Source organism: Peromyscus californicus, unplaced genomic scaffold (genome assembly GCF_007827085.1).
Source record: "Peromyscus californicus insignis strain IS unplaced genomic scaffold, ASM782708v3 Scaffold_16__1_contigs__length_79575227, whole genome shotgun sequence".
Taxonomy (NCBI): Eukaryota; Metazoa; Chordata; class Mammalia; order Rodentia; family Cricetidae; genus Peromyscus; species Peromyscus californicus.
In genome coordinates this window covers 17475854-17499102 of record NW_026294458.1, presented here as the reverse complement: position 1 = coordinate 17499102, position 23249 = coordinate 17475854, and the positions used below count along the sequence as shown (strand labels likewise).

The window sequence follows — 23249 nt, the reverse complement described above, 5'->3', positions numbered from 1 at the left end:
CACAAACACCGCCTCTGCAGCCGGGACCGGCCGCTGCCAGGAGCCCGGAGCGCCCCCGCGGCGCCACAGCGCCCCCTCATGGCCGTCTCAGGTCGAGCGCCTACGGAGAATCGTGGCCAGAAACCTGGAAGCCTGCACCCTCTTAGTACATTCCAGGCACATTCTGATTACCTAGAGCGTGTTTTAAAATCCTGACTCCCCGTCCGCACCCCGTGCTTATTAAATGTGAATGTGGGGGCTGGACTCCGGCACCAGGGTTTCAAAAACTCTCTGTAGGGGATTCCAGTCCACAGGCAAGTTCAGAAGCCTCTGTCCTGGAGCGGTAGTTCCCAACTTGAGCTGTGTTGGAACCTGGGGGACAGACAGCATAAGGCAAGGATTGCTGGGCGACACCCCGGAGTTTCTGATGCCATAGGTCTGTGATTGAGTCTAATGAATCAGCTTTTCACTCCCCAGGACATAAAGGGGACTGGCAGAGATTGAGCACTGGCTGGGAGCTTGCTAGAAATTCAGGCTTAGAGATCACCTTCTAACCGCTTCATCACGATCTGTTTTGACACATACGAGTGAGTCCTCTGATATAGTGCCTGAGAAGCGCTATTCTAAGCAGAGTTCACACACCAAGCTGGCAGGACTGCTTCCCACTCTCCTGAAGAGTACTGGATAGGACTTCCCAGATTCTCGGATCCAATTATCTTGCATGTTGGATGGAAGAAACTGAGACCCAGAGGATGGAAGGATGTCCCAGAGCCTGGGTTCCAGGGTGACCTATCATCCCCTGTGAGCTCTGACCTGTCTCCACCAGTCAGGTAGCAAATTGGCAAGGGCTACGGCTGCCTTGGCTCAGCTCTGCTTTATAGGAGGGGAAGCGAGCTGAGACACAGGAAAATGGCAGTGGGTGAGTGGGAGGTAGGTGGGTAGACAAGCTGGCTCAGGGCAGCAGCTTGGGAGTCATCTTGCCTAGACTCACAGCCATCACCTGCTCATGATTGTCCTTCTGAATTCTCAGGGATGGATGAAAAGCCTGTCTTATGAACAGAAGCAAGTCTGTGGAACCGAGAATCCTGTTCCCAAAGGGTCCCAAGTGGCCAGCTCTGGCTGCAGCATACGGTGGGTTTTTATCTTTTTTGTTGTGGTTGTTGTCTGGTTATTTGGCTAAGTGTTGAGTGACCAGTGAGGCTGTACAAGAGGCCATGGCCTCTGGACCACGTTGACTGCAAGTATAGGCTCAAAGAGCCAATGGAAGAACTTTCGGTGGCCATTATACTTGTGGGTAGTCTCCGGGGTACACAGAGACATGTAATAGTCCTGTTTTGACCATAGTTTATAGAGCCCATGTAAGAAGCTAAATAAACATGTGAGAAATAACTTCACAAGTCTGGAAAGTTCAGTGTCCACAAAGGAGCAGGTGAGTACTTGAGAGACACTTGTATGGCCCAGGGACACCAGAGCAGTCTTCCTGGAGATATGACGGCTACTACATACATACAGGAGGGTCATAAGATGTCAGATGGGAATGACATTTCACATCACTGTTCTACATTTCACATCACTATTCTATTATTTTGAAGAGACACCATGACCAAGGCAACTCTTATAAAAGAAGGCATTTAATTGGAGGTTTGCTTAGATTTTTAGAAGGCTAGTCCATGATCATCATGGTGGAAATCAGATGGGCATGGCTATGGAATAGTAGCTGAGAGCTTTACATTCTGATCCACAAGCAGCAGACAGAGGGAGAGAGAGAATGGGTCTGGTGTGGGCTTTTGAAACCTCAAAGCCAGTGACATACTATTGGTGAAATTATTAAGGCCACTCCACGTAGTTAAAAGATTTATTTAATGGCATAACTTACAAGTTAAGGGATAGGTAGGTCGCGGGGTCTGGGGAAGGTGTATCACAGTCCAGCGGTGTTCTCTGGAGCTCTGCTTGGGCCCACCTTCACCATCCAAGGTCCCGGAGCCTGCCAATCCAGATCTCAGGTCTCCAGGCGCCTCCCTTAGCCCCGCCTTGTAGGCGTGACAGTTGCCGAAGTCTCAATGGGGGTTGGAACTTCCAGATCAAAGCTGGAATGGTTACCCACTATATCTCCCCCTTTTTGTCTAAATAAGAAGGTTCTAACCTAATACAAGACTATATACAAAGGAATGGTTATCAAATATTGTCCAGGAATAATGAGGGATAATCACCTAGATAAGATGGAACTACAACCAATGCAAACAATATCAAGCAAGAAACACATACTAAAATCCAGAGAAGTACAGAGCATAGGTAAATGGCATGTTACAAAGATCATTCCAAAAGGTGTCCTATCCTAAAGAACCTGAATCTAATACTTAATATGTTCTATCTAAGATTTTATATATATATATATATATATATATATATATATATATATATATATATATATACTAAGTTGTAACTATAACTGCTAGTCTTCAATCCCATCAAAGACCTGAGAAGGAATATAATGGTACCTGAGAAATGGTAGATGGATGCAAGCAACTTTCGTGAATCTTGCAAGAGTAGACCGAGACAGCTGGCAGCCTGGACAGTCACCTAATGTTTCTCAGCATTGTTGGTGCATTCAAATTGGCTACAGGCCTAGAGTATCTGACAGACCATTTTTAGAAATAGGAATTCTGAAAGACCATCTTACCCTGTCTTGGCAGAGTACAGTGGTCGCTTTCCTTGTGTCCCGCTTGTCCAGAAAGGATAGCATTGCATTTGTACTGTCAGCCGTCGAGGCAAGGGCAGTTCTTTGCCCAGTAGGCCATTTTGTGCCAAGAAGACAAACTTCCAAATGGAAATGTCTTAGAAGCCCAACATTCTCTCGGGATCAAATTGGTGCAGCCAGAAGCAATTGTGTCTTACGTCAACAGAATTCTAAGTTATTTAAATGCCATTTTCTCTAGGTCTATGCAGTGTTTGAAGATTACCTGTCCATCTGATCTATGTATCTGTAAATCTGGATAACCTAACTAACGTAACTATAGAGATGACAAGCATAGGTGACTATAAATTTATAAGTCTTATCTACCGAAATAGCCTAAGGACTAAGGCTTCACGTAAACAAGGTAAACAGTCTATAAGCAAGTGTATGGTAAAGAACGATGACTTCAAAATTGTGACAATACACAAGATGTTATAACAGAGGTAGGAGTATATAGTGCGATATGCAATATGACAATAATCTTAAATATATATCAATATTTATAACAGAGGTAGGAGTATGTAGTGTGATATGCAATATGACAATAATCTTAAATATTTATCAATATACCGAATATCCTAAACAGAAGTAGAACATACATAAAGTATGACAGATATAAATTTACATTTGTATCAATATACAAATATTTCAAATAAGAGTAGAAATATATGTACATTATAACAAATATAGTTCTGTATTTGTATCAATATACAAATTATCTTAAACAGGAATATAAAAATAGTCTACATTTGTATCAACATATAAGAATCCATAACAGTGCAAATTACAGTGCAAATTATTTAAGGCTACTATTTTACTAAATTTGTTTACTAGTATACACAATAATCTACCATAATATCTTATACCTATCCATTCCATTTCTTCTTTTCCCTTTTTTCTCTCTCTCTTTTTGTTTTAGAATACTGAGTTTGATATTTTCTTCCACCCCCAACCCTATAACCATCATCCATAACCCTGAGAATTATGAAACCTAAGGGAGAAGGGGGGTCGTTTTCTTAGAATTGCTTCCTGCTGTTTAGGGGGTGGTGTTATCTCTGTTGGGTACTGTGAGAAAGCTCAGATAGTTAAATCTCAGTTAGACTAACTGTAGGATCTGCAGCAAGTCTTAGAGTAATGGGTAAGATTGTCTGTAATTCCGGTAAGAAGTGTAGTATGATGATGATTACCATGGCATCATTCTGGATTGGGTAGAGTTGTTGTTGGGGCCCCATCTTCCTTCTGGAGACTTCAGAGATTGCTATTAGAAAAACTTATTTGTTATCAAAATGGAAGATTTGGATTTAAAGAGGACATAGCATGTAAGAAAGGATTCTGAGAAATCAAGAGTAAGCATGGAGAGAATTAGAATCTAGAAGACAATGGTCCCTTTTTATTGGTTTCCTTCTGTCCCACACCAGAGGGCTCTTCTGATATGGGACTGAAGAATCTCTCAAACTTTTCTTTTAGCAATGTGCTTTGGTTTAGAGAAGGAGTGAGCCAATTCCATCTCCAAAGCCAGCTTGGCTTATAATTGAATTAGAACCACCACTTTTCTAGATTGATAGAGAGATAGATGTTAGACAGTGAGATTTTACCATGTGTAGATTGGTACCAATAGATTCTTTCTTTCTGCTGTAAACATCCGGATATCCAAGGCCTTATGATTTTTGGAAGATGGGTATTTCCATTATCCTGGAAAGACAAAAACAGAACCCTACCCCAACCTTTGATTGTAAATTTTTCTTACAACTTGTAGAGATGTCACACTGGTGGATGATCTTTTACTTCTCCTCATCAAGGGGTTTTTCCTGTTCGAATCGAATTTTTATTAATTTTGTTGGTATCCATAGCTTTTCTTCTCCTGAAGAAACAAAGGCAAAACTCCTTCCCCAAAGAAGAACATATCCAGGTTTCCATTCTGAGGTCAGCACATCCTTGAAATAAACCGGTTGGTTTAGCTCAGGAGTTTTGTCTGTTGTCCAATGTCTCTCCGCAGCTGTTGTTCCTTTCTCATCAGCATTGAGAAAATTCAAGGTTAATAAAGCACTATGCAATCTATATCTAGGAGTCATTGTTACCTGTTGCTGTTTATTTAGCATATCCTTTAAAGTTCGATTGGATCTTTCTATGACTGCTTGGCCTGTGGGATTGTGTGGTATACCTGTAACATGCTTTATATTGTAAAGAATTGTCTCATTTTATTGGAGACATATGCTGGGGCATTGTCTGTCTTAATTTGTACAGGTATTCCCATGATGGCCATAACTTCTAATAGGTGTGTAATCACAGAATCAGCCTTTTCAGAACTCATAGGAGTTGCCCATTGAAATCCTGAATAGGTGTCAATGGTATGATGTACATACTTTAATCTTCCAAATTCTGCAAAATGAAACACATCCATCTGCCAAATTTCATTTCTTTGTATACCTTTTGGATTGCTCCCTGCAGGTAATGGAAGTTGGTTATAGATGGAACAAGTAGGACATTTTTTCACAATATCCTTAGCCTGTTGCCAAGTAATGGAGAAATCCTTCTTCAAACCTTTGCTATTTACATGGTATTTCTTATGAAATTCTGAAGCTTCTAGCACATTACCTATTAGTAACTGATCAATCTCATCATTACCTTGTGCTAGAGGTCCTGGCAGACCTGTATGGGATCTGATATGTGTTATATATATAGGCTGTTCCCTTTTTCTGATGATTTCCTGCAATTGTATGAATAATGAAGTTAATTCTGTATTATCAGGAATAAATTCAGCATTTTCAATATGTAAAACAACTCTCTCTGCATATTGAGAGTCAGTGACTATATTGAGGGGTTCTGTGAAGTCCATCAGTACCATAAGAATGGCATACAGTTCTGCCTTTTGTACAGAGCTGTATGGACTTTGTACCACTTTACTTAAGTCTCCTGATTTATATCCTGCTTTCCCTGATTTATTTGCATCAGTATAGAATGTGAGGACTCCAGAAATTGGCTTTTGTCGTACAATGTGAGGAAGGACCCATTCGGTCTTCTTTATGAATTCTATTCTCTTGCTTTTGGGATAGTGGTTGTTAATCTCTCCCAAAAAGTTACTGCAGGCTCTCTCTGCCAGTATTCATCATCTTTCCATAGTGATGAAATTTCTTCATTAGTTAAAGGTACTACAATTTCTGCTGGGTCCATTCCTGTCAACTGGCGAAGTCTTAGTTTACCTTTTTGAATCAAATCAGAGATCTTTTCTATATAAGTCTTTAATTTCTTATTTGGTTTATGTGGTAGGAATATCCATTCCAATATAATATCTTCCCTCTGCATCAAAATACCTGTCGGGGGAATGTCTGGAGGGGAATATGACAAGAATGCATTTAAGTTCTGGATCCACACGATCCACATGTGCTTCTCGAATTGTCTTTTCTACTAGAGCCAATTCCTTCTCAGCTTCGGCTGATAGTTCTCTTGGACTATTTAATTCTTTGTCCCCTTCTAGAGTATTAGCCAAATTTTGTAGTCCATCTTTGGGTATTCCCATGGTACCCAGTAAGTTGGAAATGCTTCCTAATAACTTTTGAAAATCATTAAGAGTCTTCAATCGATCTCTCCTTAGTTGCACCTTTTGGGGTCTAGTTTTTTGTAGCTCTATCTTATATCCTAAGTAATTAATAGAATCTCCTCTTTGTATTTTTTCAGGAGCAATTTGCAGTCCCCAGCGAGGCAAAACTTTTTTTACTTCTTCAAACATGCTTTCTAATGTATCTAATTTTGGGTCAGCTAATAGGATATCATCCATATAGTGATAAATTATAGATTGTGGAAACTTTACACGAATTATCTCCAATGGTTTCTGCACAAAGTATTGGCACAAAGTAGGGCTGTTTAACATTCCCTGTGGGAGGACCTTCCATTGATATCTCTTGACTGGCTGAGAATTGTTATAATTAGGTACTGTGAAGGCAAATTTTTCTCTATCATTTTCTTGTAAGGGTATGGTAAAGAAACAGTCTTTTAAGTCAATAACTATTATAGGCCATTCTTTAGGTAGCAGAGAGGGCAAGGGCATTCCAGTCTGTAGGGAGCCCATTGGCTGAATTACTTTATTAATAGCTCTCAGATCTGTCAGCATTCTCCAATTACCAGACTTTTTTTTAATAACAAATACAGGAGAATTATAAGGGCTGGTAGATTCTTCAATGTGTTGAGCATTTAACTGCTCTTGAACCAGCTGTTCTAAAGCTTGTAGCTTCTCTTTTGTCAAAGGCCATTGTCCAACCCAGACAGGTTTATTAGTTAGCCATTTTAAAGGTAAGGCAGTTGGTACTTCTGAGAGTTCAACAGCAGTCATGCTCTGTTTGTGAACAGCCTGAATGGTTGGTGACTGATTTTTATAGCATGTCATGATATTGTTCCTAGAAACATGCATTGGTCTGTATTCCTTTTCTGAAAGTGTAGGAATTTTAATCTGGGTATTCCACTGTTGTAACAGATCTCGGCCCCAAAGATTTACTGCTGCATTTGCTACATATGGCTTCAGCCTTCCTCTCTGTCCTTCTGGCCCTATGCATTCAACCCATCTCGAACTCTGTTTTATCTGAGATAGGGTGCCAATCCCTAAAAGTTGGACATCTACCTCTTGAAGAGGCCAATTCGGATGCCATGATTTTGGTGTAATTATAGTCACATCTGCACCTGTGTCTACCAGGCCCTCCAGAACCAGGCCATTAATTCAAATTCTAAGCTTTGGTCTTTGTTCATTTATGGAAGTCTGCCAAAATATTTGTTTTATAGTGTTCTTTGTAAACTGTGATCCACCTATCAGAGCTGTTTTATCATCCATTGCAGTATCGGTTTTTACATTAGGCATTGGTTTATTCAGTTGTCCTGGAGAGGAATTTCTTCCACAGTGGCTGGGAATGTTCATACTACATTTGATTTGGGGGCCTGCAAGAGGCCCCCTGAGGCATTTCCCACCAGTAAAGGGTTGCCTCGTATATCTATTTTTGATCTGCACTCACTGGTCCAATGTCGGCCTTTGCCACACCTTCTACATAATCTGGGAGGTGGTTGGGGTCTCCTGTTTAGGCTATTCCTAAAAGGAGTATTACTTCTAGGAGTACCCCACGTACAGTTTTTACTTATATGACCTGGTGTACCACATTTAAAACATTTGGTAACACGGGGCCTTCTTTCACCTCTGGGATTTGTCTCTCCTATCCAAGCCTCATTACTGTAGTTACAAGACTCAACACCATTAGTATACTGAATCCATTCTTCCAAAGGAGCTGATCTGATCTTTAATGGTGTAAGTATTCTTCTGCATTCTGCATTAGCATTGTCGAATGCCAAGGACTCAGTTAATACTTTTCTTAATTCTTTATCTGATACAGCTTTTGTTATAGCTGTGTTCAGCCTTTGTAAAAAAATTGGTGAAGGGTTCGTGAGGTCCCTGAAATATCTTTGTGTATACCTCAGTTGGTTTTCCAGGTTCTGGAATTTTTTCCCCAAGCATTTAGAGCTGCTGTATGACATAGGGATAGTGTATGCTCATCATAAGTGGCTTGTACATTCCTGTCAGTGAAACATCCCTCACCAAGTATTTGATCTTGGGGGATCACAAAACCTCTGATTTTACCTTGTTGTTCTAAATTTTTTGCCTCTTCTCTCAACCAGCTTTTCCACTGTAGCTGCTGGCTATATTCTAGAACAGCTGAAATTAACTGATGCCAGTCATCTGGGATGATTCTATGTGAGATAGACCATGAGTTTAACATCTGTCTTACGTATGTGGAGTGTATCCCATAGGTAACTACTGCTTCCTTTATATTTTTAAAGTCCCTTGTTGAAATTGGTTGTAATGTATATGTATTATATGGCTCAGGGTGTGTGTCATCTGCTGGCTTCTCATGGATGATAACAGGATAAGCCATTGTGTGAGAGCCATTTGGAGATGTTACAACCTCTATGGTCTTGCCCTTCTGCTTATTAGGTCCCTTGTCATGTTTACTGAGAGTTTCTTCTAAGGCTTGCAAACGAGCACCTAGGGTCTGTTCTAGGGAGTGAACCTCCTCTCTGGCAAGGGACTCCAGATTTCTCATAGAATCATAGAAGTTTTTATGTTCCTCAGAAACACATGATTCCATGGACCTTATCTTATCAATTAATGATAATATTTCTTCCTTATATAGTGTCTGGAGAGTTAATGTTCTGTCCATTAAATATTCACATTTATTATCAATAAGATCAATTTTTGGTACAAGCCTGTTTTGTAAATCCTGATCAGCAGATTCCAGTGAAAGAATCTTTTTCTGTATGCTTTCATTGCTATCTCTTAAAGCAGATTCCAGAGAGAGAATCTTTTTCTGTAAACCTTCATTGCTCTCTTTTAAAGCAGATTCCAGAGAGAGAATCTTTTTCTGTAAGCCTTCATTGCTATTTTTGAAAGCCTGTAAATCCTGGCTAGCAGATTCCAGAGAGAGAATCTTTTTCTGTAAGCCTTCATTGCTATTTTTGAAAGCCTGTAAATCCTGGCTAGCAGATTCCAGAGAGAGAATCTTTTTCTGTAAGCCTTCATTACTATTTTTGAAAGCCTGTAAATCCTGGTTAGCAGATTCCAGAGAAAGAATCTTTTTCTGTAAGTTTTCATTGCTATTTTTTAAATCCTGTATCAGTCCCAATAATGACTCATCTTTGTTCTTGTTATTAAACCAGTGTTTGAACACTGTGTGAATTATTACGATGAATGCCAAAATGGTACAGGCTAGATATGACTTAGGAAGGTCGTATATTTCCAGGAAGATGTCATTCATCATACAGGCAAAAAGGTTTTCAAATTCTTGTGAGGTAATGTTGTCAGCCATATTACAAGAATTACTCAAAATTTGTTAGTCAATTTTAAGGTGTAAAATTATCAAGTACTTTTACTTGAAACAATATGCTTACCTTTCGTGGTTTTCGAGGGTGTGGTAGCACTTTTCAGCCAGCAGGTGGCGTTGGTACAGCTCCAAAGCAGGGCCTGCTGGTGATCTTGGCTGACTGCAGCTCGCTGGAGTCAAGATGGCGGGAGCCGGAGCCAGCGCCGCCGGCACTCAGGAAGCCGGGGAGTGCCTCTTTCGCTGGTCTTGGGGCTAAGCTAGGGAACTGAGACCGGACTAGCTGCTCCCTCTTTAGGGAATGGAACCGTGTAGGCGTTCCCTGGTTATATGGAACTTTGCAGGCGGGTTTAGGTACCCACTAGCCAGGGAGGAGGCTGAGGGTGGGAGCCACCCAGGCCTTTGGAATTTGCCCCACGTGAGCGCCAGATATTGGTGAAATTATTAAGGCCACTCCACGTAGTTAAAAGATTTATTTAATGGAATAACTTACAAGTTAAGGGATAGGTAGGTCGCAGGGTCTGGGGAAGGTGTATCACAGTCCAGCGGTGTTCTCTGGAGCTCTTCTTGGCCCACCTTCACCGTCCACGGTCCTGGAACCGAGTGAGTGCACTGCCCATCCAGATCTCAGGTCTCCAGGCGCCTCCCTTGGCCCTGCCTTGTAGGCGTGACAGTTGCCGAAGTCTCAATGGGGGTTGGAACTTCCAGATCAAAGCTGGAATGGCTACCCACTACAACATACCTCCTCCAACAAGGCCACACCCACTCCATGTCGACACCTCCTAATCCTTCCCAAAGAGTTTCACACTAAGCATTCAAATATATGAGCATATGGGGACCATTCCCATTCAAACCACCACACAGCCCTAGTCACTCCCTTATCCTGTTGGCAAAGGGCCACGAGTGAGGGAGCCTCACTTCAAGACTAACAGCTGTAAAGAGGATGTCTGCCTGGAAGGAGGGCTGTACCAAGATGGCCAAGGCTGAAGAGAGAGGAGGGTTCTGGAGAGATAGCCTTGAATTTGGAGTTAATGCACTCATGCAAGCTTTCTCCAGGATACAACAGAAAGCCATCTACATACACTACAATGTCGGTTGTGAAGGTGATAGAATCTTCAGGGAGACTGAGTCTTCCCAGGGGCCAGCATGTTATCAAGCTTTGACTGTAGAGAATGAAATGAGGACATGACTGCTCCAGGGTATGGTGCAGGAGAAGGCTTTTAGTGTAGATTTGAGGAAGAGTCCAGCCAGAGGCACCAGGAAGAGTCCAGAGCAGAGGGAGAAAGCGGTGCACTGAACATGGCCAGAAGACTGTACTGGGCCAAGAGGAGTGGGTGGGAGGCTGAGGAAGAGAAGAGAAGAGAAGAGAAGAGAGAGAGAGAGAGAGAGAGAGAGAGAGAGAGAGAGAGAGAGAGAGAGCAAAGGAGACAGGACAAAGAGCAGAGAGGGCAAAGAGAGAGAGAACCAAGAGAGCCCATAGCCGGCCGAAATAGCAGAGTTACATAGGACTGAGAAGCTGAGGGAAGGGAAGCCCCTGAGCTGCAGAGGTTTATGGTAGGGGATGGGGTGAGAAGAGCTGAGAGGAGCCTCATGTACAGAGTGAGCCTGGAGGCCAGCATCCACTTTGGTATGCTAATAGGCACCACGGTTAGCCATTTGTCCTGAGTTTCTTTGGGTCCTGACATGTAGGATCTGCGATTACAGTATTCTTCATGGTCTTTGCCCAGTTATAACATCCTGTATTCTATATATTCATTTCCGGTTTTCTCCCAGAAAGCTCTGAGCAAATAATTTTTCATGTTTAATTAATTTTTTTTTAAGGTATAGGTGTGTTTTCCCTACATGTATGTAATGGCATCACATGCATGCTTTGCACCTGCAGAAGCCGGAAGGCATCAGATCCCCTGGAATTGGAGTTACAGGCGGTTCAGAGCCAGACACTGAACCCAGGTCCTCTGCAAGAGCTACAAATGCTGCTAACTGCTAAGTCATCTCGCCTGTTCCCAATCGATGGCTTTTTCATGTTAGGTCAAAATGGAGCGGCTATTTGTTCTCCTGTGGGCTTTGCTCTTTGACGTTCCCGGCTGCATTGCCCTGCTATCTGCTTTACAGAAAACAAAGACGCTGGAGTTAAACATTAACCAGAACAACTGAGAATGTGGCAAAATGCACAGCCCTGGCTTAGGGGAGCAGAGCCCCTAGCCCCAGGTGACTGTTCAAACAGGAAGAAACCCTGTGGCAGGCCACATCTCCGAGGAGCTGGGGGCCAAGAAATACTTTTCATTGCAGTCAATAAATATTTACTGAATTCCTGTGTGGGGCTAGCCACGCCAGGGCACAGGGAGGGTTCAGGCTGGGAAACTCCAATTACATGCCAGAACAGCTCTTGGGGAGGCAGGAAGGAGGGTCTGGAAGAAGAGGTGAAATCCTCGGTGGAGCGGATAGCATGAAGAAAGGGACAGAGGACAATACAGAGTGTCTAGTCAACGGCCAATGTGGTGACAGGATTTGGGGTGCACAGTGTGAGGAGGGAGTTTGGACAATGGTGCAGGACTGGGGGACAGCTTGGGACCTGTATTAGTCAGTGCTCTCTAGAGGAGCAGGAGACATAGAATGAATCTCTCTCTCTCTCTCTCTCTCTCTCTCTCTCTCTCTCTCTCTCTCTCTCTCTCCTCCTTTCTCTCTTTCTCTCTTTCTCTTTCTCTCTCTCTCCTCTCTCTCTTTCTTTCTTTCTCCTCCCTCTCTCCCCTATCTCTCTCTGTCTCTCTCTCCACCCACACCCACACTCCCCCCCCAACACACACATCTATAAAGGAGATTTATTAGAATGACTTACAGGCTATGATCCAACTTGTCCAGCGGTTCTCAACCTGTCATGACTTTGGGGATTCCCCCTTGGGAACCCAACAACCTTTTCACAGGGGTTGCCTAAGACCATCTGCATATCAGATATTTACATTGTGATTTCTAACAGTAGCAAAATTACAGTTATGAAGTAGCAACGAAATAATTTTATGGTTGGGATCACCACAACATGAGGAACTGTATTAAAGAGTCACAGCAGCATTGGTTGGGCTACTCCAACCATGGCTGTCTACCAACAGAAAGTAGGTGTTCAGTCCATGAGGCTGGATGTCTCAGCCGGTCTTCAGTGCGTACTGGAGTCCTGAAGAAGCAGGCTCTAATGTCAGTGAAGGAAAGGCCTTGCTGGCAAAAACAACAGGCAAAGAAAGTAAGCTTCCTTCTTCCATGTCCTTTCTATAGGCTTCCGACAGAAGGTGTGACCCAGGTGAGAGGGGGGTCTTCCCACCTCATCTATCCAGATTGGAAGCAGATCTTTGCTCTTCCAATGATTAAGCAAGCCAAGCAGTGGTGGCGCATGCCTTTAATCCCAGCACTCAGGAGGCAGAGGCAGGTGGATCTCTGAGTTGGAGGCCAGCCTGGTCTACAGAGTGAGTTCCACAGGATAGCCAGGGCTACACAGAGAAACCCTGTCTCAAAGAAGAAAGAAAGAAAGGAAGGAAGGAAGAAAGAAAGGAAGGAAGGAAGGAAGGAAGGAAGGAAGGAAGGAAGGAAGGAAGGAAGGAAGAAGATTAAGCAAAAATCCCTTACAGGTATGCTCAGCCATTTTTGAGTTTTAGTTGATTCCAGATGCAGTCGAGTTGACAACCAGGAAGAGCCCTCACAGGACTAACTAGGGAAAGCTAGAGCGGAAGTTAAAGCGTCTCATCTAACTCATGGACTGATCAGATGGATGTCTTAGAATGACCCCGGGACAGTGGTAGGGAGAGTGGCCCACCAGGGAGGCCTCTGGGCTGTCCTGAATGGCAGTCACAAGGGTGAGACCATGGGGGAGGAGGGGAGGGGGGGGTGGCTGTTCTGACTCACTAAGCAGTGGGAGGTGACGCTATGCTATGTGCTAGTCAGTTTCTGTCAACTTGACGTGTAAGCTTGGGGGACACCTGGGAAGAGGGAGCCGCAACTGACAAACTGCCTCTATCCAAGTGGCCTGTGAGCATGTCTGTGGGGACATTTTCTTAATCAATGATTGATGTAGGAGGGCCCAGCCCACTGGGGGTGGTGTCTTCCCTAGGCAGGTGGTTCTGGGTTTTAAAAGAAAACAAGCTGAGGGGTCGGAGAGATGGCTCAGCAGTTAGGAGTGGAGGGACTCTGGCCAGCTCAAGCTCGGCAAACACGGGCCTGGCAGGCCTTGCCCTCCCCCATTCCCTCTGCCTTGTTAAAACCACTAGATTACATTCCTGAAGCTAGCTAGCCACCAAGGTCTGTTCCCTTATTTGGTCACTTCCTCCTCCTGAGGCTGACCATCAAGGTCCAGCTATCAGAGTATTGAAGTCCAGCAATCAAAAGCCCCCTTTGACTGTTCTAGTCAACATGCCCAATTAAAATTAAATACCTCATCCTAACACGGGGTTTCTCCCTTTACCTTTATAACCCGCCATTTGCCTATGTCCCACGTCAGTCTCCTCTCTATCTGGAGGCAGCCCTCTGTCCCTCAATACCTCTCCCCCTCTCCTTGCTCCTTTCCCCTTCTCCCTTGTCCTCTGTCTTCTGTCTTAGTCTCTGATTCCCTGCCCTTTGTCTCCCTGGGGCAAATAAACATCCTTTGTGCTGAGAAACTCGGTCTTGGGGTGTCTTGAGCTGACTCTGAGGCGCCCTACAAAGAGCGCTTGTTACCCTTGTAGAGGAACTGAGTTTACTTGCCAGCACCCCCATGACGGCTCACAACCGTCTGTAACTGGAGTTCCAGGGGATCTGACACCCTCTTCTGACCTCCACCAAATAAACCCTTTCCTCTCCTGCCCATGTCGCTTCTGATTAGCGTTTTATCACATGACAGTCCCCCCCCCCCCCCACACACACACGCACACTGTTATCCTCTGACTTGGTGCTGTCTCCCGGAAGTCACTGTATCACCCTCGACCCAGCAGGAGCCAAGCTGGCATTTCAAACAGAGGGACTGAACAGAGTGTCCAGGCAGTCCAAAGCTTCGCAGCAGGTGGCAGGTCCTGACACCAGAAGGAGGGGTAGGAAATGGCAGCAAATGACCTGAACGGAAACCAGAGCAGTTCCGTGGGCGGGTCCGAGCTTCTGTCATTCAGACGATGCTTCTCCCTCAAGCAAGCTCCCCCTGCTCCTTCTCCCTCTGGTCTACCACCTGCTTTTGGTCAAACCTATTTGGGAGCCCAGAGAACCAGAAACCTGGGACATATGTCTTGAGGTAGAAAGCCGGTATAGAAGGACCAAGTGTGGACATAAGGACCACTGCCTGGCCACTAGGACACCAGAGGATGCAGCTGAGGTGTGCAGATTCAGAACTGAGCATGGAAAGTTGTGGGTGGTGTGGGGTGGGGTGGGGTGATATTGTGTCCCCCAATATATTGTGCACGTTAATAAACTTGTCTGGGGTCAGAGAACAGAACAGCCACTAGATACAAAGGCCAGAAAATGGTGGCACACACACCTTTAATTCTAGCATTCTGAAGGCAGAGATCTATCCAGATCTCTCTGAGTTCAAAGCCACACTGGAAACAGCCAGGCATGGTGACACACGCCTTTAATCCCAAGAAGTGATGGCAGGAAGCAGAAAGGTATATAAGGCATGAGGACCAGGAACGAGAGCTGGTTAAGCTTTCAGGCTTTTGAGCAGCAGTTCAGCTGAGATCCATTTGGATGAGGACACAAGGCTTCCCGTTTGAGGAAACAGGATCGGCTGAGAAGTTGGCGAGATGAGGTTAGCTGTGGCCTGCTCTGTTTCCCTGATCTTCCAGTGTTCACCCCAATACCTGGCTCTGGGTTTGTTTTTATTAATCAGACCTTCTAACAATTCGTACTACAGTGGTGGTGTCCCAGGAAGGAAAGAACACCCAGCCTACTGTTTACCCTGACCAGTGGAGGCTGGGGAGATTAGGTGTGGTGGGCAATCGGCCAGTGGGGCGATAGACATAGAATTAACAATGTGGTCTCACAATTTTCTCAGAATGATTAATAGATCTCATGAGTACAGGTGTTATTTCCTCTTTTGTGGTCCCTCATCCAGACAGAGAACATTACGGCCCTAGCTGAAGTTTTTCCTTCTACATAGTTATTAGACCTTTGTTTTGTATCACAATTAAACCCTTCCCCCCATCGTTCTAACCATGGTTTCATTTGTGTGAAAATATTTAACCTTTGCTTGCAGGTGAGAAGGCACCAGGGGGGTTGGGACCTAGCTATTCTTTCCATGAACTGTAACTTATGCCATTCTGTTTTCATACTATTATGATTCACCCATTGGTTCCCATGTTTATCATAAGCTCCCGTAAAGGGCAATGGCTCCAAATAATTATTATATCTAGGATCAAAGTTAGGGGGTTGCCACCACCGACCCTTGATGAGAAACTCTATTTGTCCCTTGATAATTCTTGTAGGACTGGTTAGTTCCTGTAACTGCTTCCTTGCAGCTGCTGTTGGCTGCGCGTATGGATTGCTTATGAGTTCCTGGACTTTTACTTTCATCTCTCCTCGCTAGACTCTTTGTCCCTCTGAGTCATAAGTTCTTTTTGTTCTGAGTCATAAGTTCTTTTTGTTCTAAGTCATTCATAAATTCCCCCAAACTTCTAGGACCCTCTTTAACTGTTTGCCTAAAAGCTTGAATTATAGGTGGGGGTATTGAGGCCACTTTTGAGGAATCATTATTCTCTTTATGGGGCACATCAGGAACATTGAGAGCTAACTCCCTGAAATCAATACACAAGGAAACAGCAATAGTCACAGCTGCAAAGAGAAAAAGGCAGAGTGCCAGCCAGCTTCTGTAAGCAGATTTTGCGTGGTTCCGTGTAGCCTGGCACCATGATTCGGGCAGATTGATAAGGGGTCGCCGGGGGCATAGACCCGAGGGCCGCGAGCTCCCCTTTCCCACGTAACCACCTCATCCAAGGCATTTGTCACGCGGGCGACACCGTCGTGGGCGTGGCAGTAGTTCTGCTTCGGACATGACCCCGCTCCGGGAACGGCTGTTCTGTTTCTCACACGCATGATAGGCTGACTGTTCACACCTCTGTGCCTTTGCAAATGCTCTTGCTTCTTCCCAGAATGCCCAAGTGCCTCCTCATTCTACCAGGAACAGTTTGAGTATCAGCTCTGTGGGAAAGTCGTCTTCCATGGCCCTCCCAAAGCTCCGTGGTTCTGTGTCTTACTCTTGAATTTGATTGCTGAGGTGTTTGAGTTCTCTTAGAATGAATTCACTCCTGCGTGTTAGTTAACACCTAGTCTAAGGCCTGGTGCAGACCTGGTTGAATGAATGCAGGCACTCAGAATGGTGAGGTGAGGTGGTGTGTCCAACAGTGTGGGAGAGATGAGGGCTTTGATAGAGTGCGTCTCCTTGGGGGCCTACTCATGAAAGTGGCCTCCAGGTGAGAGCTGACCTGACAATATGGTCCCTAAATGGGACAGATCTCATGGGTAGGGATTCCCAGAAGGCAGGTTTCAGTGTAATAGAAGGCAAGATAGAAATATAACTTTATTTTTTCAGCGTATGATGGTTGGCCTGATTACCTAGTAGGTGTAATTCAAGAATCAAGTTTATTTCAATAAAGCATAAACTGGCTGGACATGGTAGTGCGCATCTCTAACCCCAGCACTTAGGAAGCAGAGGCAGGCAGATCTCTGGGAGTTCGAGGCCAGTCAGGTCTACATATTGGGTTCTAGGACAGCCAGGGCTACACAGAGAGACCCTGTCTCAAAGAAACAAAACATGAACACCTGCATCTACGAATCTCTTTGAGATTCACTGCTTTGGGGCTCAAACGAGACTTCTGAGACTAGCCAGGACCGTGGGAGGAGCTGAGAACCACAAGCTCTCCGTGGGAAACTCAGTGGCCCCATGGCCTTTGCTGCCTCTGAGATGGAGGGACCATGGCAGGGAAGAAGATGAGGAGACCTAGAAGGAGACAGGTGGAAGGGCTTTGAAGGCTGTTCCGAGGGGAAACTGAGCCTTTGTTCTGTCCTCTGGCTTCTGGGGGACCATGATTGACAGTCAGTGAGATTGTTTTCCGTAGGTCTGAGGTGTGACTGAGGAACAATGTTACTATACACCATGGTGACAGTGTACAGAGGAGTGACCGCTGCTTTGCCAGAGTCATGGCCGTCATTTACAGAAAAGCTGAAACAGACACCAGAAAAGGTGCTGTGCAGATCAGCAGCAAGAGTGGTTATCACACTGTTTCCCTGGGAGGGGGCCTCCTCCTCCGGCAGTTAGGGCCTCAGGTTAGCCTGACCCCCAGTGTGGGGTTTCCTGGACAAATTTCAATTCTTTGGGTCCCTATACATGGGTCTGAGCCCTTCTTTTTCCTCCCCAGTCTTCTATCTTGAGGAATTCAGACATCAGACGTCTGGTCTGAACACTCCTGAACACAGTGGTGCATTCATTATCATTCTGTGGGAGCGAGGCTACCCTACCCTGGCACACGGCTTTACACATCCTGCCTGTGGCAGAACAAAGTAGGTTGTTCTGTCGCCCACAGCCTCGCTACCCTCGGGCGCTCTCTGTCTTCTTCACTGTGCCGCTCTACCGGGGGATTCATGGGATGATAACGCTCTGTGGTAGGGTGCTATGAGGGATTTTCTCCACAAAGCAGAAGCTGGATCCCAGAGTCCCAGTTGATCCATTCTTCTTTCCCCTTATTTTTACTTATTTATTTATTTGTGTGTGTGTGTGTGTGTGTGTGTGTGTGTGTGTGTGTGTGTGTGTGTGTGAAAGAGAGCACACTAGAGAGAGAGCGTGTGTGTGTATGAGATTTCTGTGTGGGGGCGCTAGCATACCCCGGCATGCATACGCAAGTCTGAGGACAACTTTTTGGGAGTCGGTTCTCTCCTTCCTTCCGCCTGGTTGAGGAAAGGCCTCTTCCGTCTCTGCTCTGCGGCAGCTCTAGGCTAGCTGGCCCGCGAACTCGCAGGTGACTCTGCTGTCTCCCAGTCCCCTCGTGAAGTAGGACCGCTGAGACGACAGGAGTGCTTGCGACTTTTTAAACGTGGGTTCCGTGGATCCGTCTCAGGCTGTGAGGCTTGTGCCGCAAGTACTTTTACCCCGAGCCACCTTAGAGGCTCCCCTGTACCCTTCTTAACCACAACAGGTCCACATGGGTCTGGGGGAGGGGGTCAGACTTCCCTTGAGCGCTTCAGCAAACCCGGCCCTTCTGGTTCTCCCCCACGGGATAGATAGAAAGTGTGCCCCGAGGCCACAGGGCCTCGGGGTGGTGAGTCAGGCTTTTCCTTTCAGCAGTAATATGTCCCACTTGTGGGGGCTGACTGGGCACCATGTTGCTTTCTCGTACTTGGGGGAGCACAAGTGTAAGAGGATGTAGGACACCCCAGGGTGGTCCCCTGCATGCCCTGGTCACTGTACATCAGCCACGTGCTATCAAGTGGGCCGGAAACTTGGCACCCTCTCCCCATACCAGCATCCTACTGCTGGCTCTCCTCATGCTTCTTACCCCTTCCAGTGCTTCTGGCGGCCCCCCACTGCCTGCAAGGCCCCCCACTCCTCCGGGAGACAGTCCAGGCTTCCTCGACTCCATCACAGATCTGGGCTTCAAACGTGACGTTTGGCCAAGTGCCTTCCTTGCTCTGCCTTAATGGTTTCCCTCACCCATTCCACTGAGTCTCAGCACCATGTCTGCAAATCCTTCTACCCTTACCCCAGGACTGCTCTGTCCTCATACTCTGCCCACCTCACCCCCCATCTGTTCCCAGTTCTTCCTCCACACAGCCTGTCTAAATAGCGCGGTGTTTTTACCTGTCAAAGTCATGCCTGTCAGAGCAATGAGTCCCATGGAGATATGAACAGCACAGAAGCCATCAATTTGGGTCCCCGCTCTGCCCCTTGGTGTGTGACCTCTGAGGAGTCAGCACTGGCCTGGGTCTTGGGTTGGCATTAATTGCTTCATTTACAGTATAGAGAGCCATTGATGGGCCCATAGTTCTCCCCCACCCCTCCCCATGGGAGGCGACATTTGGCACCGTCTAAGGGACATTTTGTTGTTGTTGTTGTTAACACTACACAAGTGATGTCACTGGCTTTTAGAGAGTAAGGGCCAGAGTTGCTCTTTGGCATCCTATCCTGCAAAGCCCTGGGCAGCTCCACAGAAAAACATCACCCGGCCCTGAATGTCACCACGGTCTGGCTGAAAAACAAGGTATGGCGGAAGCAATATAGGAACGCAGCACAAGTCCCTCGGGACACCCACCTTACAGCTGCGCTGCTTAAATGGTCACCCTTAGATGTCCCCGCTGTTGACCACCCTCAGCGCAGAGCCCGGCACAGTGACTGTGTGTGGGGACTGGAGGAAGGAAACAGGACGAGGGGACTATTCTTATTATTCAAGGTCCGCGGGCAGGAAGTCGACGTCCCTGGGGTCAAGACGCGGAGGCTCCGAGGTTGGGGGTGAGAAGGAAGAAGGTGCTCTCCTGTGGAATATCGGTGGGAAAGGAGGCTGAGGTTGGGGAGCTGGGGCTGGGGGTGTGGTGGCAGCGCTCTCCGGCTCCTCGTTTAATAGTCAGGGCACTTTTGTTTCTGGCTGTGATTCATGGTGCCACGGTCGAGGCGTGATTCAGGCTGTAAGGCTTGACCACCCAAATCACTGCTTCAGTAATAACACTGCCCTTTTATGTCCGCCTTTCATGGCAGCTCTCAAAGCGCCCTGCAAACATTAATTAAGGCTCTTGGCCTTCCACCAGGGGCTGGGTGCAAACATCACTCTCGCCGCTTGGTGGAGAAGGGAAACTGAGCCAGGGCCCCTGCCTGCAGTCTGTCGGTGGCTCCTGCTCTGTTTGAGGGCCGCTCATGGAAAAGAAGCTGAAATCTGGCCGCCCCCTCCCTAATTGTGACTCCTCTGTCATCTCCCCAGGTTCTCTCTCTCTCTCTCTCTCTCTCTCTCTCTCTCTCTCTCTCTCTCTCTCTCTCTCTCTCTCTCTGTGACACCTTGAATAGAAATAGTATCTTGACTCCCTACTGGGGTAGGAGCAGGTAGGGGCACGCTCAGGCTGTGGCGCAGGGGTGAAACGTGTAGAGAAGCCCTCCTTCTCAGAGACCACCTCCATGGCTGTCACAGCCCAGGGCCATGGCCATGGCGTACAAGCCCCTCTGGGGCAGCAGCCTAGGAGCAGAAGGTGGCCTCAGAGGGACATGAAATGCTGCTTTTGAGGAGAGACGTGGCAGAAGAAATCATATTCTTCCTTGGAACTTAAAGGAAATGCCTTTTCTAAAATGTTAGCAGTGGCTGAGTTGGGTGAAGTATCTGAGTATTCCTTATCATTGTTCCCACATGTTTTCTGTAAGATGGGAGCTATTTCTATATAAAAAGTTAGAAATAGAGGGAAGGGAAGGGAGAGGGAGGGGAGGAGGAAGAGGAGAGTGGACTACTCAAAGGCCACAGAAACAGGACTTTGAGCATCCCTGGGCTGGTGCCTAAGGCAAGCGCAGGGTCTCAGCCCCTCAGAGACTCCCCGTCCGGCACCGCAGTGGACACAGAACGCGAGTCCCAAGACGATGGGGAAGAGCGGGGGAGGGAGGCCAGGGGCGGGAGAAGAAGCTTATTTTCAAGTTCAGTCGAAGAACACCCCTTGAGCTTGAACGCAGTTCCGTGATGATGCGCCCAGAGTCGGGCTGCCCCGCCCCGCAGGCCGACACTGCCCCCTGCGGTGACTCACGAGGGGATGTTTAAATGACAGGGAGGACCCAGAAGTCCCTCACTCATGCTGCAGCCTTGAGCCCGCCGGGTCCTCCTCCTCTCCTCACCGGCTCCCTCTTGTTGACCCGGCAGCCGCGTGGAGCTGCTGGTAAGTGGGTGCCCGTCCTTCCCTCCCGGCTGCTCCCCACCTCCCGGCTGACCATAGGATCCCGGGAGAGACTCCAGAAGGGGCAGGGCTGGCGCGTGCCTGGGACGCTCCGCTCCGAGGACCTGGACAGGTACAGCCTGCCGCAGGCTCTGGGCGAGCCCGCCCCCAACGCCCCTGTCCCAGGATCTAGCTGTATATTTTGACTCCCTGATTGCTTCCCTTGTCTTCACAGTCTGTGGAGTCAGTTTGGGGTGCAGCAGGGAGAGCTTTTTGACCTGCAGGGAGTTTGTTGAAAGTTGACTAAAGCACCGGTTTACCTCCTCCAGGATATCAGATTCACAAGGACAGGAGTTTCTCCTAGGTTCCAGCTGTTGGAACCTGTATAATTTCTTTTGCATCTACTGAGGTGGTGGCTTACAGGTGCCCTTGCACATCTGTCCAGGATGGTGAACTTTGCCTCACAGGGTTTCTGCCTGAGAGAAATCAGCTCTCTCACTGTCAAAGATTGACGGTGTTACCCGCGGGACTCCGAGCAGATGTGCAGTCTCTATTTAGGAGTGCCAGTTTGGAATCCAGCTGTGGGCTTAGATGTCCAGGTTCTCGCTCTGTGTGTGGCTTAGATGATCCCATTCTGGTCACCTAAAAGTGTCATAGGGCCTAGGTCAGGGGAGCTGATGAGTTTGAGAAGGAGTAGCTGGAGGTAGGTTTGTGATGAGAATCAGGTGCCGTGTGTGTGTGTGTGTGTGTGTGTGTGTGTGTGTGTGTGTGTGTGTGTGTGTGTGTGGTGCTGAGGATCAAGCTCAGGACCTCAAGCATGCTGAGCAAGCACTCTGCTCTAGCCATGGCTGACTGTGTGGGTCCTAATCCTTACCTGTGTCTCTGCCCACGAGCACAGGAACCAACTGTGGAAAAGCAGAGCCTTCTGGACCTTTCAGCCTTTAGGGCTGAATGCGCTACTGCAGGGCAGACTGTGACTCCCGTGATGACACATGTACCCCAGGTGCTGAGTGCTGCCTGCCACACGCTGGCATCTCTTCCAGGGTGTCTAGCTGGCATTACCTATAGAAGGCAGCTCCCAGATGTGTGGGGGCCCCTGCTCTGGGACTTGGACATTCCCTTACCGGGTCTTCTTTCTTTCTGCATCGCCTGAACATCTGGAGTAAATTCGGGGCCAGACAGTCCAATTTTCCTGTGGTCATGAGTCAGCTGTTGGTCTCAGCAGCGACAGTGACAGGGAAGGCATGTGAGAGAGGGTCGTGGCCAGGAAGAGTTCTGAGGAGACCCCACAGCAAGTATAGGAAGGGTCTTCCCAAGGCTGCCGGGGGGGACTGCCCAGATTAGCTCTGTAAAGGGAGGGACGTGAGGCATGAGTGGAAATAGATCCAGATGTGCAGAAATGAGAGAGATGGGAAAGACGGTGCCCAGACTTTGTCCTGCCAGCAAACACACGAGAGCTGTGATTACAGATGACAATTTGCTTCCCTGACTCCCGACCACAGTAGAGCCACTGAAGCTGCCCGCTCCAGTGCCTGCCTTGGCTGTGGGACACAAGGGCAGAAGTTGCTTCTGAGATGTTCTGATCAGAGACCACACCGTTTCCCTCTGCTTCAGATCTAAGGGGCTATGCTGGGAAGGAGCATCTTTGTACTCTGTGTCTTCTTATAGAAGGACCCTACTCCCCGACTCTCGCCATTGTGCTGGGCAGTGTGTGCTCTTCCAGCTCTTGCTTAGCGAATTACAGTCCTGCTCTGGCCTCTGCAGGAAGCCAGTCTAGGCCGGCCCCAGGCTTGGGAGGGTCTCCACAGAGCGCCTGGGGAGGAACTGCTTTTTCTTATTCATTCTCTTTTTTA

At 47.0% G+C, this 23249-nt stretch overlaps 1 protein-coding gene across 1 annotated transcript in view; it reads left to right on the top strand.

The window, feature by feature from the left end:
- Window positions 1-648: 648 nt before the first annotated feature.
- Window positions 649-23249, top strand: part of LOC128111979 (leucine-rich repeat-containing protein 15-like) — a 35037-nt gene continuing 12436 nt past the window's right edge. The window contains exons 1-2 of the mRNA XM_052740585.1: window positions 649-809; window positions 1010-1110. The gene's annotated coding sequence lies outside the window, so the exon portion shown is untranslated. The remainder of the gene's footprint in view (window positions 810-1009; window positions 1111-23249) is intronic.